Below are 17,663 nucleotides of genomic sequence, written 5' to 3'. Positions count from 1 at the left end.
TCTGTGATGAAAATGTAATCCAAGTTGGCGAACAAATCTGCTCTTTCCCAAGTTGGAATGTGGACACCACTATCTTGGAGTGTAGACACATTGTGGAACTTCCTTGACTTCATTAAGCTGGCCATGCGCAGCCTCTTTCGTCGATCTTCGTCAGACTCAAGGGAAGACTGCTGTCTGTTGAAGGTACACCACATTTTGCGTTTAGATCACCACATATGAAGATGTTGGACACATCGTAGTTGACTCTAATATCATCTATGGTGTTAGCTACTAGTTTACAGAATTCTTTAGTCAATGTTCTATCTGGGTTCCAGTATAAGTTGATCATGGCGAGGTCTGAGCTAGTCAGACAGTCTTGGCCCAGATCTTGGTGCTGCCATGCGGTTAGGGTTGCCAGCTTGTGATATTCCTCACTGATCTTTCCCTTCGGTGAAATCCCTGACCCTAGGCGTATTGCAGTTAGTAGCCCTACCGAGGGTCTACCCAGTGTGGGCTTGAGAGCTGGTGAAACCTCAATTCTGAAACCCTCTAATAACGGTTTCCCCGATAACCATGTTTCTTGGAAGCAGATCATGTCGAATAGACTCAGATTTACGTCGCTCAGTTTAGTGAGGTGAAGGTACCCTCTTGTGTTCCATGATGCCATCTGTAGAACGGTCTTGCTCGAGTATTCAACAGAGGTCGTGGTCTGGTTGATCCTGTTGACGGCATCATGGACACGATGCTAATCGCTCTTTTTGCGACTGAAGGTATCAGTGATCCACTTCCATGGTTTATTTGTCACAGGTGTAGTTAAGTCTGTCTTGGAGTGTGACATCTCCACTCCCTTGGCTTGTCGGTCGTATGGTCGCTCTGTCTTCTTGACCTTTTGGCTGCTGTGTAGTTTTCTGTAGCCTGCTTGTCGGCATGTGCCACCGGTTGTTCACACCACTCCCTTTCCCGTCTGCTTGGGAGCTCTTTTTGTCTGTATTCTTTCGGGGCAGCCTCTGATCTTGAATCGTTGTCGCATTTTCTCGGGGTACCCCTCTTTTTCCTTTCAGGGTCTTCCGAATCAGGGGCAAGGGTCTGCAATAGATCTAGTTTCAGGCCCAAACAGTGGAGGTCTGTCGTTGTTTTGAGCGGCAGATTGCTTAGAGCCTTTGTTCTTATTTGCAGATATGCTTTGGCTCTATGCTCCCTGTGGTAGGGTTCAACCAGAACAAGATAATTCCTCAAAAGGTGGCGTAGCTTGCCAACTTTCTCCATTATCTTTAACACCGTCCTTCTGTTCAGGACCGTGTAACTTTCTCTCAATGAGATTTGTTCCAATTTGAAAAGTGACGTTCCTACAAGCTTTATCTCGTTTTTGGATTTGGCCTTTGTGGATCTACGAGTCTCCTTATAAGATGGTATTCGTTGCTTCCTGAGCCCATAGTTTCAGACCCGTCCTGAATCACTTTCACGGTCCCCTCTATGGCTGAGCATCTGTTCTGTTTTCTTTAGATTTTTTATAGCCTTTAAGCCGGAACTGGGTGTACTAGAACGAGGTCTTTGTGTCCGAACCGGAACACCTTCATCTTCAATTCCCTCTGAGTGCATATGCGTCCCCACTTGTTTCGGGGAGGCAGTATGTGTTTTCCCCGGTTCCGCCATTTGCTTTGCGATTGGTGGAGAGGTCAAGTCGACAGAGGCTGAGTGGTGGGAGAGATTCAATAGATCCAGAGAGGAGGCCAAGACGTTGTTCTCTTTTGAGGCGGGCAACTGTCCATGCCGCTGCTGACTACTTGTCATTTCCGGTCTAATATTTTTCTTTTTTTCCTTAGAATTTGCTGGAATATCATCCGGAAGACTTGCACAACACACTTGTGTGTCGCTCAACGGTTTTTCTGACGGATCCGATGGCGTGTTAGATGGGAAAGTCAGTAAGGGGAACTTCTTCAGCTGTTTGACATTTCCATTAGTCCCGGATGCTGGGTTCCCAGGCAGTAATAGCACGGGAGGCTTTACAGGAGCTTTAGAGAAGATTGGGGCCAAGTCCTTTTGCTTTTCCACCTCCTCAGTCTGAGTGTTTTTAGTAAGGGGAGTGCTGATATATCGAGTCTGGGTGCCTCTGTTCTACAGTTCTCCTAGTTTTGTTATTTTTTCTTCCAGACTCACTTGTATGTTTTTTTTTTATTTTCAACTTTAATCAGTTACGACTGAGTTTCGTCAAAGATTTACATCATCCAGTTCTACCTGCCATGAAACGACAGACAATAATCATCAAAGTTCAAAGACCTCACCCCTGCTGACCTGGCCAAAACACATTTCTTGCATATGTTATTTGAATTGCGTTCAACAGCGGTTGAATACCCTTCGATGAAAGACAGTTTGTCCTTCACTGAGGCTATCATCGAGGTGTTATCTTTCAGAGCCTTGTGAATGGACTCAAAGCTTACTAAAAGGATTTAGCGCTATCGTAAGAGCCAAAAAAAAATCGATAGCAAATCTGTACTTTTTTGTTTTTGAAGGAGTTTCTTTTTCCGATAGGCCTGAGATTTTGCTTTGTCGTTTATTTTTATGCAGCGTATGAGGCCCTCTTTCATTTTGCTGTTGAGATAATCTATCAGGTTATCTCTTCTCAACTGGTGTCAATGGCTCTTGAATTAGGTCTGAAGTTTCTCCCTGTATTCTGCTGTTATTAGCCTGAATATGCAGACAAGACCATGCATAGGGGTCTTCAGCTTGTGGCTGCTTGGAGATGGATTTTGACCTGTCTCGTGCTGCAGGAGTGTGGATAGTCACCAGTTCCTGAGCTTGGTCGGGGGCTGGCGTAACTTTCCCCTCCTCGTCAATTATCACACTTGGCCCCAATACCATCTGAGGGTTTACGGTTTCTTGTGGTATAGCACCAGGAGGGGTCGCTGCACTCACTATTTCTGTGCTCAAATCCGAGTTAGTTCGAGTGCGGGCATTCCATTTAAGCCTTGCAGTGGGCCTCCGAGAATTCGGATCGATTTTCCGGGCTTTGCTCAGCGGTGAAGGGTCTTGGATGGCCTCCAAGATTTCAGCGTCCGACATCTCCTGATCTTGGTCCAAATTTCTTTTATTTTGTTTTATAAAATATTCCTTCAATGAGGTCGATATCAATGGTACTGATAAACCTTTGGAGCCACCCTGTATTTTTGGGCCTGCTTTCTGACCTTTCTTTGTTAGCAGCTTATCGCATGTGGCTTTTGATTTGGCACTTCCCTTAGTGCACAGGCTCTTTGTGCTCCGTTTACGGTTTTTGGACCCACTGGCGAGAGATCCCTTTGGTTTTTTCTGGTCCATGTCAGGAGGTGCAGGACATTCTGAGGTCGAATTTGACTCTGGGCTTATAGTTGCCCCAACAGGAGCTAGGCCCTCGGCGTTCCTCTCCCTCACATCTCCTGCCATTAGTTCTTTATGCTCAGTTTTTTCTGTAGGTCAGTCCTGGTGGGTAGAATTAGCCCCCGGGGTCACTTCGAACACCAAATCATCTTCAGACCTCTTCATTATCAGTAGCCTAAGAGTCATTTGGGCTAGCCATAGTTTTTGAAGTATGACTTTGTTGATAACTTGGCAGGTCAATCAATGTATTTAAGCTTTGGTGGATTAACGCCGTGGTCGTTCGACTTTTGGCCGTCGATATCGGTGCCTGCTCACTTATGTTACTGTGACCGGCCTCCCCCAAAGGCATGACACTGATTATGGATATCGCTTTCCGTTGTCACATTCAGTGGAAACAGCTCCCGCTTTCGGTGTAGCTAGAGATGTGGCTGTTCTTTGCAAGACTGTTGGTTGTGTATTTTCCTGGATTGCCAGCCGCGGCCTCGTCCACCCTTCCTCCCAGTTTGAGTTTGAATCAGACTTCCTGGGGTCTTAGACACCATGGCCAGCGGGGAAGCCGGACGAGAGCCTGCAGCCAGGGTTCGTGCCAAGGCGTTAGACTGGCAGAAGATGGCTTCCGGATTTTCTTGGATCTTGGCTGTAGAAGACGTTTTCCTTTCGCTAGGCTCCGACTGCGTTTTATAACTGCGAAGCCATCGGCCTGAGTCCACTTCCGTTGGTGAAAGCGGGGCCATCTGCTCAGCCGAGATTAAGGAAGATAGAGTTTACTGGTACAAGACTAGTACAGGCTTGGTACAGAGTGTTCAGTTCTTAGTCGGTAGGGGGAGGGAGAGGACCTCGCTTACCTCAGCTCTCGCCTCCCGTCACCAGACACCAGACACCCTGCTTCACACACCGCGCATGCGTGGTGTTTATATAGAAAGTTCTGTAGAAGGGATCAGTAGAAATCAACAATGGACTGCGTCCACCAAGGTCCACAAGGAAACACGGAGCAAAACGAGCAGCGGTCTGTCCTCTGTCCTCCACCAGACACACAGCTTCGCACACCGCATTCTTTTTGTATATTTGATAATTGTATATAATTGAGTTTTACATTTTTTTGTTTGAAGATGATTTTTGTTACAATTTGTAAAGATGCGTATGCATCAAAAACAAAATGAATAAAACATTAAAAAATATATATATAAGCGGTTTCTTCTGCTTTTCAGCCAACAGGTTTGATCTCATTAGACTAAGTGAGAGGGGAAGGGAGTTTCTCATTGAAGTCCTTATCCTGCACTTGGGAATATTATGTAGTGGGATGCCCCTGGAGAGAAGTGACAGAATCCCACGATTCATCACAACTGACTCGAATGTGTCACTGGAAGGTAGGTCCTGGAGATTTGATTATGGATTGACTGTAATTATTGCCTTAGTTTAGTTTAATATAAACTCAATAAAAGGTTTAGTAAAAAAAAATTCTCATCAGCTTCTGCGAGTCCTTAACCCTGTGACATGGGTTCTGTCTGAGAAACTGAGCCCACGCAATATCATTTGAGGAGTGGCATGGAACAGAGACCGTTTATTACATTGCATTGTAATAAGCAAACCAACATTGTTTTACCCCATTCTAAACCATCTGCAGAAATGTAAACTCACTCTCCAAAACATAAGCCTTTACAAGAAACAATAAAAGAAAATCTTATCAAACAATTAGGTAAAGCAGCCGAGACAGTCCTGTGAAGGCGACCTTCTCCACTTCAGGAGAGAGTCCCGCCCAAGTACTCGAGTTCTCCAAGTCACTTTTTCCAATGCACCTGCAATTCCTAAACAAACATTAAATAAAACCCCTCTCCAAGCATCCAGACTTGCATTCAAATTGAGGCGACCTGCAATCTTACTCCTAAAAAGTCAGTACATTTCCATCACATTTCCATCAGCCTACATCCATAATAAAAAGTTATCCATTGTTCGAGTCCCAATCATTTGCTGCTTTGCAACACCCAGTGATAGGATGACTGCCCTTATGATCTCAAACTCAATGAAGGCACTTGCCAACTCAAATCTATGGGTTGAGACCACTGTGGGAAACTATCAATGTGATGAAACATATGTTTGTTGTGTAAAGAACTATCAGCACAACATATTATAATGTATGGTCCAGTGGATTAGCCAAGTTCTGTAATGTAAATTAAATGCAATGTATGGCTACAGACATTGAACAGGAAAGCAAACACAGACCTTAGCAATATGATGATTATCTTGCCGTTAGGATTCACTCCCTAGACAATAGAGGATGTGACAAAAAATCTGTTTTCTGGAGCAGAGCAGAAAGCTAAATCCTGACCTTTTTGTTCAATTGACTTTTTCAAACCACATGAGCTGCAGAGGTGAAGATACGACAATCCAATTTTAAAAACTCCTGTGGCACAAAACATTGTGCCACTTGCTTTTAGTTCGTGGTGTGGGGGCACCCCCCACCAATTCCTTGGTGGTCCAGTGGTGAATGCTGGTCGAGGATCAAATGATCCTTGACCAGCAATCTCCTTAAGTGAGGGATCCTTGGAAAGGGAGAGTCTCCTCTTTCCAACAAGCCGTCACTCAAGGAAATCGTGCTAGAAATGCCTGAGCAGCATGGCTGCTATATTTAAAAGGGTGACTGCTATATTTACATGCATGTAAACATCACTTCCAGATCTGGTCGGTGCATTTAGCGTGCGCCAACATCATCCGAGCAATCCCCAGGCACGGATGGGGAGGTCCCACCCTTCACTACCTGGGAGTCGGGGAGATCAGCTCTGCAACAGGGGGCTGATCCGCCCCTCCCACCCCCCAAGAGGTGAGCAGTGCAGAGGACGAGCTATCTCATCCCCGTACTGTGAACGTAGGGCAGAGGCCGAGATAGCTCGTCCTCCACACTTAAGGGGTTAAGAGGGGAAAATCATAGGAGGCACACTGGGAACAGCCTCCCTCTTCCTCTTGAGCCGGATCTCCTCGAATTCTGGAAGATCTTCAAGACTTTCCTTTTCACCTCCTCCTTCCCTTCGCACCTCCTCTGCTAAATCCCCCAGTTGTTGAGATTGGTGACCAGGGCCCTATGTGTCCTCCTGGGTCCTGGCCTCCCACACCCGTAGCACTTTACCTGGCACTTGCTGGCCCGTGTCACCACCGGCCTGCACTTACTCATGGACAGCTAACCACTCCAGCTATGCCCTTACAGCTGCTCACTCCCTAGCACTTTCCTCTTGATACACCTAGTACTTGACACCCCACTCTCTCTTCACTTGCACGTTCGGAATGCTCACAAGGCCTAGTAGGTCTGCCTCTATCTTTCATTGTTATATTGTTTTCATTCCCATGTTCCCTCCCTGTTGCGCTGTGGGCGCTTTGAAACACAATGCCTTACAAATACACAATAAAGTGAAACAAAGGAGACCTTTGCCACTACCAGAAATCTTTGTACCTGTGGGTACAAAGGCACTTATAAAACCTGTTTCAAGGAAATTCTGCAATGGATGGCTGACCACGTTCAAAGATTAATACACCCAAAGCCTAATAGTACATTGTGCTTCTGATTAATTCTACTCATCTGCTCAGTTTGTCCTCTGGATAAGAACTGTAAAAGCCCCATTGAATAGGTGGCTGTTTCTGCCAACTCCTTAATTTTTAATGAAAGATGTGACTCAAGCCAATCACTTAATATGCAGAAACTATTTCCACCAAAATTCATCTTTACTCCATCCATTCACTAAACAGCCGACCCCCCCCCCTCCCTCGGGTCCATGGGCTCTGGTTCAATCCCTTGTCACATTTCAACCTTTGTGAACACTTTTGTTCCTCTGCCCACTGCCAACTAGGTTTCATTTAAGGTGATGTTTCAATTAACTGCCAAGTTGGTGTGTGCTAAAATATTTAATTAGATCACAAATATAACAAAACAACTTCCTTGGCTGCTATTGCCTACCATATCAAATTCAAGATGTATCCTGCCCTTATGGTGTTAGTAGTGCATTCAGATGTAGCCTTCAACAGTCCCCACCCCCCGCAATGTCATTTTGTAGGCTTAGAATGCTGTTTTCTATCTTGGTGGACAGGAAATCTATAGGCCAGGCTTCCTGGGTCTGCAGAGGTTAAGCTCTCAGCACCATAGGATAGGGCCTGTTTTGGTTATATGCCCACTGCTCATTGGTTGGGACTGAACTGCAGTGATGGGTTCCTGACACTAGACTGAAGTATGGTATCCTCTGAGGGACTCTATGGGAGTAGATGTTACTTAGTTAACGAGTTGCGAGTCGCAAGACTGAGGACTTCCGACAGTGCAAGAAAGCTAGGTATGTCTGTGAAGAGATAGTGACAGCGGTACAGAGTCCCTGGTTTTCCCCAGCTAGGATCCCCTCACTGTCCCCTCTCCGTGTGGGACGGGGTTAATCCCATGACAATGACAGAAAACCTGCATTTTGACGGTACATTTATAGCAAACAAGGTCCCTGGAGAGGGAATAACTCATGCTGACAGGCATGGGCAAAGCACCCAGGAAAGGAACAGAGATTGTTATGTACGGAGGATAAACCAGATGACTGAGTGGTTTACCTTCACAATAATTTGAGAGGAGAGACACGAGAAGCAGGGGGGGCACACCTCCTGGTCATATAATGAGATCCTTGTACCACATACTCTTGGATAAACATGTCTTAAGGGAGCTGTGTGGGGAGTAGCGGGTATGTGATAATGTATTGAGGTAATGCCTCCACCATGGTCCCTAGGTTGCCCCAAGTGTTGCCCCACAGGCATCAAACAACGGGGGCAGCAGCATATGTTTATCCCATGCTCTTGTCCAGCTTTGGTGAGTAAAGAGATGTAGCATGTAGCTATTTGTGTCTGGAGATCTGTACAGGTCCCAGGAGGCACGTTGCTTCGGGGGAATAGAGAAGGGGTCACACAGCATTTTACACAGTTGGGGTGTGATGGGGTATGACGGCCAGACAATACACTAATTGGTCTGCAAGGGCGAGAAATTGTGGTTCAGCCATAAAGAGTACACTTAGAAGAGTTGTACCGAGTCAGGTAGCTGCCAATTCTGCATATGTACAATACCCCAAAGCTTTGGCTTGAGAACAACTAGCATGTTTCTGTTCACTGGTGGGGGTATTCATGGATTGACAGCTTATGGTTATATTATAAAATAAAGCACACATAGCACATGTTCAGGACGCACATATTTGATGTTGCTTACTCACATCAGTGGATAGGATGTGTCATATTGCCCCTAGTTCAATAGGTGGGGGGCACTTAAGCAAAGATCATGCTGCACTTGGAGAACTGCATATACCACCTGGCTGGGGGGTTTCTAAAGAACTAGGAACCATTTGTTGTTTGCCCCACCTCAGTTTGCTGCATGGATCACCTAATTTATCCAAATTACTTTTGTGGATTTAAAAATAAAACTGAAAACAGTCTGGAAAAAAACAGAGCAATTACAAGTCACATATTTCATAATCCATCTGGTGTCATTTCCCTGATACTATTAGACACAAAAAAAGAGCCCTACGGCAAAGTTACAACCCGACAGCTAGCAAGTTTGGTCAAAGTAGAACTCGATATCAGCGTTAAGCAGCGTGACAGGTCAGTGCAGAGGAATGCCAGGGTTCATCAGGAGAGGTTTATGCCACAGACATTTAATAGCTTTGTTTATATATTCTGTTCTAACCATTCTGTAGGCATAAACTCCATAAGATTACGCTTTTCAGCTGGTTGAGTGGTTGAGAAGGTAGGGTTGTCAGTTGGTCTTGTTACCAGGTGATGGCCCACAGAGGTCTTTTGTGCTAGATGTGTATACCTATGGGCTAATCCACCCACTAAAGATTCAGAGAGTTGTATTGCTGCACAATAAGAAACGCACCTTCGTGAGCATTTAAGATTTTACTGACATCCTGGTATCACACGCCCTAAAACCTGCAAGGGTATAAAACGGATGCTAGGTGCCGATTTCACAAATCCTACTTGGACTGGGGTTAGTGTGGTACTTAAAACTGCTGTATACTCGCAATAATGAAACTATTCCTGTTTTCTTTTCCTTCTTGAAACATTGTTTTTGCACCAGGGACCTATCGAGGTCCCCAACGCACAGACCTATATTCCTTATATCTTTAATCCCCTTATGATGCGGAAGTCTATTTGAGCTGCCCCAGGATAGATTTGTAATTTTGGCTCTGTTAATGTATGCATTGTTTGGGCTTTTCACGTTGAGAGCTCTGCGCTGGTTTTGCATTTAAAACTGCAATAAAAAGAATTTTAAAAACATCTGGATCACATCTGGTCTTTCTGACCAACTAAATAATAAAATATATAACTCTGGAGGTACAAAGGGGTGCTAGATATGCAATGCCCTTTCCAAGACTGTCCTCTCACCAACCCTCATATACACACCACGACTGCACAAGCTAGCTCCGCAATTCAGCGGCTCATCGATTGTCCGCACCAAGAGGTCATGCAAATGGCAGAGGTGAGCTATGCTTATCACACACAACCTAGCATTTCCAAGGCTAATGTGCAAGGGAGCAATTTATGCACACAAAAAACAAAAAAAAAACAGTAGCGATTGTGAATAGGATTTAACAATTCTGTGAGTCAGCAAGCCTAGAACAAATAAAAATAAATTGAAAGAGTAACTGATACTGTATTTAGCCATATATATTTTGGCACACATTAAAACTCCATTTATATTAAATAACATTTTTATAGAGACAATATGCTGTTAGTTAAAAGTGGCAAGGACATTCTTTAAAAAAATTGTTAAAAAAAATTAAACAACCCCAAAATAGAAAAAAGGGGTGTTCAAGAGTGCACTAAGATTGAAAAAAGCAGTTCGGGAAATAAAAGAACCGATTAAATTCAGGGGTCAATAATACTTAGATCATAAAGAAGCACTAATACAATAATGGACTATGCCTTGTGGTAGCTGCACACAAGTTTTTCTTAGGTATACTGCTTCAATTAGATGGCACTACCACAACCCAATTTGATAAAACAAATATCAGGGTAGCATTTTGTATATGATCTTTGAGATAAAATATTAAGGCCAACGGTCGGACCGAGTGAAAGATAACAAAAAATATAATAAAAGTACTGTATATTTTATAGTGCATGCCACATACATATTTGGTACTTCTTATTGTGGTTATCAGACTGTGTGGTGAAATAGCCCGGATATGACAGTTTATTTATCTAGGGCCTATACACAATGTATTTCAAAGCACTTCCCTCCCTTGCCTTGAACAAGGTAAAATACAATGACATTCTTACAGGCCATGAACAGTAAGGATGTGAAATTAACTATCATACTCAGCCTGACGACATTTCAGATAGTGCAAGAGCTAAGACATAAATAAGGAAGGGAGGGGGAAGAGTGGGAAGGAAATCGAAACAGACCGGTGACTACAGTACTAGGCTGATGACATTTCTGGTACAGCCGGAGAAAACAAAAGGTGAGGGAGAGGGGTGCAGAAAGGGAGGGGAGGAACAAAACAAGCGACTATCGTACTTGGCCTGACGACATTTCAGATAGTGCTGGGGGGAGGAAAAAAAACAAGTAAGGGAGGGGGTGGGGGCTGGGTCGACCGACAAGGTTGCTATCATACTAGGTCCAGGGACAATTCTGATAAAGTGCATAGAAGAAAGCAAGGGGAGGAGATAGGAAAAGGGAGAAAGGGAGAGGAGGAGAGAACAGAGAATAAGCAATCAAAAAGAGTGGAGAAGGAAGAGGGGAGAGCGAATACAATTGCAGAAGTCAGTAGTAACACAATGTTGCAAGCCTGGATACAAGATAAAGATTGGAACAGCATGATTCAGGAACACCATGAGAAAAGGTGACGCACCGTGAATCAATGAAGTCCATAAAGGTCAAATCCAGCATTGGCCACAAGACGGTGATGGTGAAACCAGAATGTATTGGGACAGACTCCTGCCGAAGTAGGCTGGAGGGGGTTGAGGGGGAGCAGGTTAGAAGAATCAAGCAAAACAGACAACACCTGTGTGCAAGAAAGGGGGGGCACAGGGGAACCAGAGGGGTGGGGGGATGGCTTGTGAGGACAGAGGGAGTAAACACATGTTGGTGCATGCTTACCTGCTGTCTGAGCAGGGGTTCAGGCCATGGATCCTCCTGGTCCGAACAGGCCCAAACAGGAATTGCCCTTTTCTTTTGTGGAATATTTTAATCCACACCAATGCGCCACACTGCACCCCTTTGCCAATGGGGAAAGAAAACTGTCAAAAATAGAGACAATAACCCTGTGTGTGCCAAATCTAAAAAACTGCACATGGTTCACAAACCACAAAAGAGGTGCACACAGAGGCAAAGTTGGTATAAAAAACAGGAATCACTGCTGTCAACTGTCACACAAATCAATGCCACAGAAGTAGGCTAAAATCCGAAAATACCCTTAAATACAGCTTACTAATTAATGGCAACCTTCAAAGTGCTATTTTGGCGCTAGATTCAGTCATTTTCCCCAGTGAATTATTGAAAGGAAAGTGTGCTGAAATCATGGATTCTCCAGGCAGTCAGAGGAATCCAGGCCTCCCTGCCTGACCGCTGCAGCAGAAAATTAGCTGTCAAACCCAGTTAAAATGTGTTTCTGTTTCCTGATTAAAATGGCAAAATTCACATATTTAAAGCATTTTTCTGAAGGGCTAATTCTTTTAAAATGTCCAAATCCCTTATAAACTGTGCTTCTATTTTATATGTGAACTGAAAAGACTTTAATGTATAGGAACCCAGTCTGGAGCGAATCAGCTATTTAATTCTGCTCTGACAGCCCAGCCTGGGAAGATTCACATTTCAGCTCGATACTCAGTTGCTACAGGAAGGCTTAAGTGATGCTAATGGTTCCCACATAATGAGAACAAAGAAAGCCTCAGACATTCGTCTCCTGGTTGACCCAAGGACAAAGGAAGGCTTGGACACCCATCCTCCTAAAGGAGGGGCAGGATGCGGAGGAGGTTTCTCAGCAAACATCAAAGGAAGGGCCATTTTCTCACTTGGGAAGCAAGAAAAAATAAACCTGGCCTGGATTTTGAATGGAAATTACTTATTTTGCCTCAGAACTTGATGACATTTAACATGGCAGCCAACATAAGTAGACAAGTGAAAAATACAAACTTATAAATCTGAACTCATGCTAGACAGTGGTTACTACATATGGAACCAAAGTTATGAAAAATGTCTTATTGTAGCAAAACTATCAATGTTGCAAACCTAAAATTGTATGCACATAATCCACTGATCAGCGCCCATAGAGGTACAGAGAAATTATTAATATAAATCGTGATGGTGAAAATTGATAAAAATCCGTAGAATGAAAACGACAGCTCGCACAAGGATGGGGATTAAATGTGGATGTAGACAATCAAATATGAAAAATGTGTCCAATTTTAGTAGGGTACATAATGTTAGAAATGTACATGTGTGCAAAAGTTATGTTTTGGTAAAAATCAAGGTTGGAGTTCCTAAATCCTGTCATCCTGATGACAGCTCTGTTCAGACTGCCAACCAGAACAAAGCACATGCCTGTAGCCACTCACAGACATGGGGGTGTGTTTTTGAAGTTCTACCCAGGCCATAAACTTTGTAATGTATAAATATAGGAGTTTCACTACACATAGGACAGACTGCTTCCAGAACCCATCCAGATGTCCATGCAGCACCTTATTCCAGAACTCTTCATCTTGTAGTTGACTCCAGAATTCATAGAAGATCCAGATTTCATTGCAGAATCCAGACTTAGCATTGCAGAACTCTTGCTAGCATGACCCAAATGCAAACATCCAGAATAATTCTGATTCAGCTTGGCTTGCTACCATTAAGGCTTGGCCGCTGAAACTTGCATCCTGTAATCTGAAGTGTCCAGCGACCGGAAGGGCCCTTCCAAATCCAGTCTGAGGTGCAGTCCAAAATTGACCAGAACCGCCCCGCTGATCTGAACCCTCCCGAGGTAGCTTGCTGCCGGTAGAGCTGATCCACCCTATGACTAGAACCAGACGGTCCAATTTAATTATAAAGGACTGCAAGTATAATAGGAAGAACAGTGTCCCATAATATATTTGCATTGTATTATCCCTATCTCAACCCATCCCATTTTTAATTCAGAACTTTAGTATTGTTAAAATCCTTCTTGTGCTGATTTTTCTCATCTGTTACTAAACCATAACTCATCTGTCATTTTTAAAACCAAATTCCTGTTTCCATTCTCACGCCTATTTTGCAAAAACGCCTCTCACTAAAAACTCTATAACTTCTTAATTTTTAAAGATAGAAACAAAATTACAGCTCTCACTGATACCCAAGACCCTTCGCTACATCCACAACTGAAAACCGCATTGCGGAACAGTGTTTTTCTTCAATATCGCATAGTAAAAGTTTGCCGCAAATTTGAAAAGTTCACAAGTTTACACATGTCATTCTCCCATTTCAAAGTGCTTTTTCCATCCCATCCTGAGCAAAAGTGTGTAATGTTGTTTATATGATAGCTCATGTGTGTTTGGACTTGTTTAGAGTTGCTTTCCTTAGGATTTTTCTCGATGTAAGCATTTTTGACCATTTTTGCAGTATTTCACAAAGCCAATTTTCACCTGTCATTTTAAAAGAGTCCATTTCTAAAAGGGTTTTCTCTCTTGTTGGGGAAGACTGCATATAAACTCTACAACTTGTCTTTAATTCCTGAATACCTGTTGGTTACTCACGATGGTGTAGGATTGCTCATTTGTATTTAAACAGAGGGAATATTAACCTAAACAAAATTGTTATTTTTCCCGTTTTCTATTCTGCATCATTATAAGTGAATTCAATTGCTTTGCTTATTTTCTGAATTGTATTATCACCAGTAGGTGATTGCTGTTATATATATTACATGGCCACAGCAGTGGCCATGTAGTTATAGTTAAGTTGCTGTTTCCATTGGAAGAGCACTTTTTGGGCAGCCTATAACTCCGCTCCCCCTGGACAAATCCTCACCAAAGTTTGCAAAACAAGTATATGGGCCACTCTAAAGTTCTTTGCAAAGTTTGGTGATGTTTGTTCAAGGGGAGGAAAAGGTATAGGGGGGTTCCCAAAACGTCCTTTTTTCCCATAGACTGAATGGGAGAAAAGGTTTGCGCACTGCTACAGAGCGAACCGCTTGACGGATTTTCACTAAATTTGCGGCAGGGGCTTGGTCCCGAAAGCGTGCTTTTGTAAATTTGTGACCCTCCGTGCAGTACTTTTCTTTAAAATGACCAAAAAGTAGGTCTCTAAAAATTAGTGATATCTATGTCCGCTCCGCAGTCATACTTCCCTGTTCACTCCGCGGACAATATGCCGATTGGGTAAGGGGCTGGCTTCATGACCGCGGACACGCGACGTCTCTGTCGATTGGCTGCAGTGAGACGTGTTCTGCGTCAGATTGTTTGGATGCGCCCGACATCTTGGATCAGCAGACAGCGGAGCGGCAACCAGCGGCAAGATGCCATTTCGAAAACTATTTTGCTGTGTCATAGTGCTTGGGGAGGTTCAGACAGTAAGAGATGGGTGAAAAACTGAATTTGTTCTTGCAGTAGGTGTTCATGATGTATTTTCTATGCCCGCCTTGTTTGGGATGTTTGTACGTACAGAAAACGAGGGGTCTAATAAGGGTAGTATTTCAGTCCGTCCTGTGCACAGGGAACTTGACACTGTTCTAAGGACACGCATGGTGTTAGAGAACATTGAAATTGAGTACATGCCGTAATTACATTATTTTGTCCTATGGGTATGCTATTCATTAGTACGCCGCTATGGGTGTGACATGCTGCAGTGGTTGTGGCCAGGATCTAGAGTCTTGGATGTATGGCCGTAGGCCATACTTACAAGACTCTAGGCCCTGGTCACAACCAATGCAGCATATCACAGCAATGGACACACCTGTAGTATTGCTTATGGGTCAGATGGTTGTGGAGACTTCAGTGCATGGCTGAAGGCCCTGCACCCAAGAACAAAGTTGTAAGCACGAGAGTAATAAGCTACTGCACACCCATACATTGCAATATCTATGGTCATCCACTGCAGCATACCACACGTACACCCGTAGTATAGCACATCACTCAGGTGGTTGTGGGGAGACCCTGCACTCTTGGGTGCATGGCAGAAGGCCATGCACCCAACAACAAAGTTATAACCTCTTAAATTATAAGCCAACATGGGTTTTATATAGTGCGGTGGTTGTGGACAAGATGTAGACTTTTGGGTGTATGGCTACAGGCTGTATGCCTTACACCCAAGTATGCACACACTGCAGCATATCACTTTCATACATCACACCCATACAATGGACTATGTATCTGGTATGTGTGGGCAGGGACTAGAGTCTTGCCTACAAATTCAGTACATGCTACTGTTGCAATGTTTCGTTCTATGGGTGTGCTACTGATTTATAAGTAACCATGGGTTTAAAATGCTGTGGTGGTTGTGGCCAGGCCCTAGAGTCTTGGGTGCATGGCCGTAGGCCGTAGGCCATACTTCCAAGAATCTAGGCCCTGCCCACAACCACCACAGCATGTCACAGCAATGGGTACACCTGTAGTATTCGTTATCGATCAGATGGTTGTGGGGAGTGTGTAGAGTCTAGGCCATGCATGCAGCAAAGAACAAAGTTATGAGCACTGGAGCTATTAGCAACTTACCACCCACACATTGAACTATGTATGGACATAAACGTAAGACTTTAGGGCCTGTCAACACCCACTGCAGCATTTCACAGCTATAGATACACCCATAGTATTGAACATCACTCAGGTGGCTGTGGGGAGGGCCTGCAGTCATGGGTGGCCACGCACCCCAAAGTAAACTTAGAAGTACTCAAATTAGAAGCACCATGGTTTTGATATGCAGCAATGGTTGTGGTAGGACCTATAGTCTTGGTTGCTTGGCCGTAGGGTGTAGGTGGTAGGTTATACATCAAAGATGCTAGGCCCAACCTACAGCCACCGCACCACATTACTGCCATAGATTAGCCGTGCAGATTCGCATATGTATGAAATGACTGTAATTATACTTACTGTTTATTTTGTTCAGAATCCATACATGTCTTACATGACTGTAGTACTTGGCGGAACTAGACTTTAATTTCTGTGATAAAAGAAAAAAACATGTTGATGTTTGCATTTTAAGCAGATTTATTACATTGCATAATAGACAGTTTAGCTTTTTTTTACCCTCATATTTAGTTTACAAACCAGTGTACTGTGCATTATGCTCAGTTTCTGTGTTTGTTTTTAAAATCCTTGGGTCTGGGGGAAATAAAATCCTTGTCGGATTAAAAAAAACCTTTAATTGCTATGCTACAAACTATTTCTTTGCTTTCTTTGAGCGTTTCCTTGTTTTTTGTGATTAATGTTATGTTTGTTGCCTTGTTGCTAATTTTTAACAGTTAGATATCTGTTGGCATATTCTAACTGTGCATTTTTTGTTACTGATCTGTGGTATTCATTTATCTGTGTGGTTGTTATACACTCTTGGGCAGTTAGATACCCGTTGGCGAATTCTAACTGTTTGTAGTCTTTCACTTCATTTTTGGTAATGTTTAAGTACACATTAGTTATTAAATTTTGGCTTTAGGAAGATTAAATACGCATTTTTGTAAGATTATCTGGCAATCTTTGCTTTAGAGTAATGGTGCTATCATTACCTTCCACCTATCCACATTTCTTTTTAATGTATTTAGTGTAGTGACCTGCATTGGTTGTAGGTCCTTTATGGTAGATTATACCTACTGTTGTAAAGGTTTTCTTTCCAAGTGACAATTGACCGTGTGTGAATCCAGTGAGCTTGCAGTTGTTTTGGGTACCATCTGCATTATAACGTAGCAGCATAAGTATTATGTACTTACTATGTGTTTGTATCAGTAGCGATTATTTGAATTGCACATAGTACATAATCTGCCATGGTTGCATTCTGTACAAGTTGCTAAAAGGGAATGGATTCACAATTAGGTATGGATGCATACACAAATCGCTCATTTGCAATTTGTTCCTGTATCACATTGTTACAGAGAGTGCATGTATGTTTCCACATGTATGAAATCTGGAAGATTTCATTTATAGGTATGCTTTTGCTTTTCAGTACTTGCAGTACGTACATTAGAAATTCTTGTGGATCATCTTGTAAGTTTATAGTGAATCACACCATTCCAGCACAGTAGTCAAATTCTTGTCTTATTCCGTAAACACTGTAGGTGTTATCAGGATGGTTTGTTGCGTTTCTATGAAGGACTAACATTTGCAAACACAATTGGTCTGTACTGTGTAAGTAAATATTGTTAACAATTGGTGGCAATTGAAATAGAATA

At 43.3% G+C, this 17,663-nt stretch overlaps 1 protein-coding gene across 2 annotated transcripts in view; it reads right to left on the bottom strand.

Moving 5' to 3' along the window:
- MTUS1 (microtubule associated scaffold protein 1) overlaps positions 1-17,663 on the bottom strand; it is a 1,716,559-nt gene that overhangs the window by 1,155,676 nt on the left and 543,220 nt on the right. The window lies entirely within an intron of this gene.

Source organism: Ambystoma mexicanum, chromosome 6q, assembly GCF_040938575.1.
Source record: "Ambystoma mexicanum isolate Mex_15411 chromosome 6q, UKY_AmexF1_1, whole genome shotgun sequence".
NCBI classification, from domain to species: Eukaryota; Metazoa; Chordata; class Amphibia; order Caudata; family Ambystomatidae; genus Ambystoma; species Ambystoma mexicanum.
This window is presented reverse-complemented; position numbering and strand designations above follow the sequence as displayed.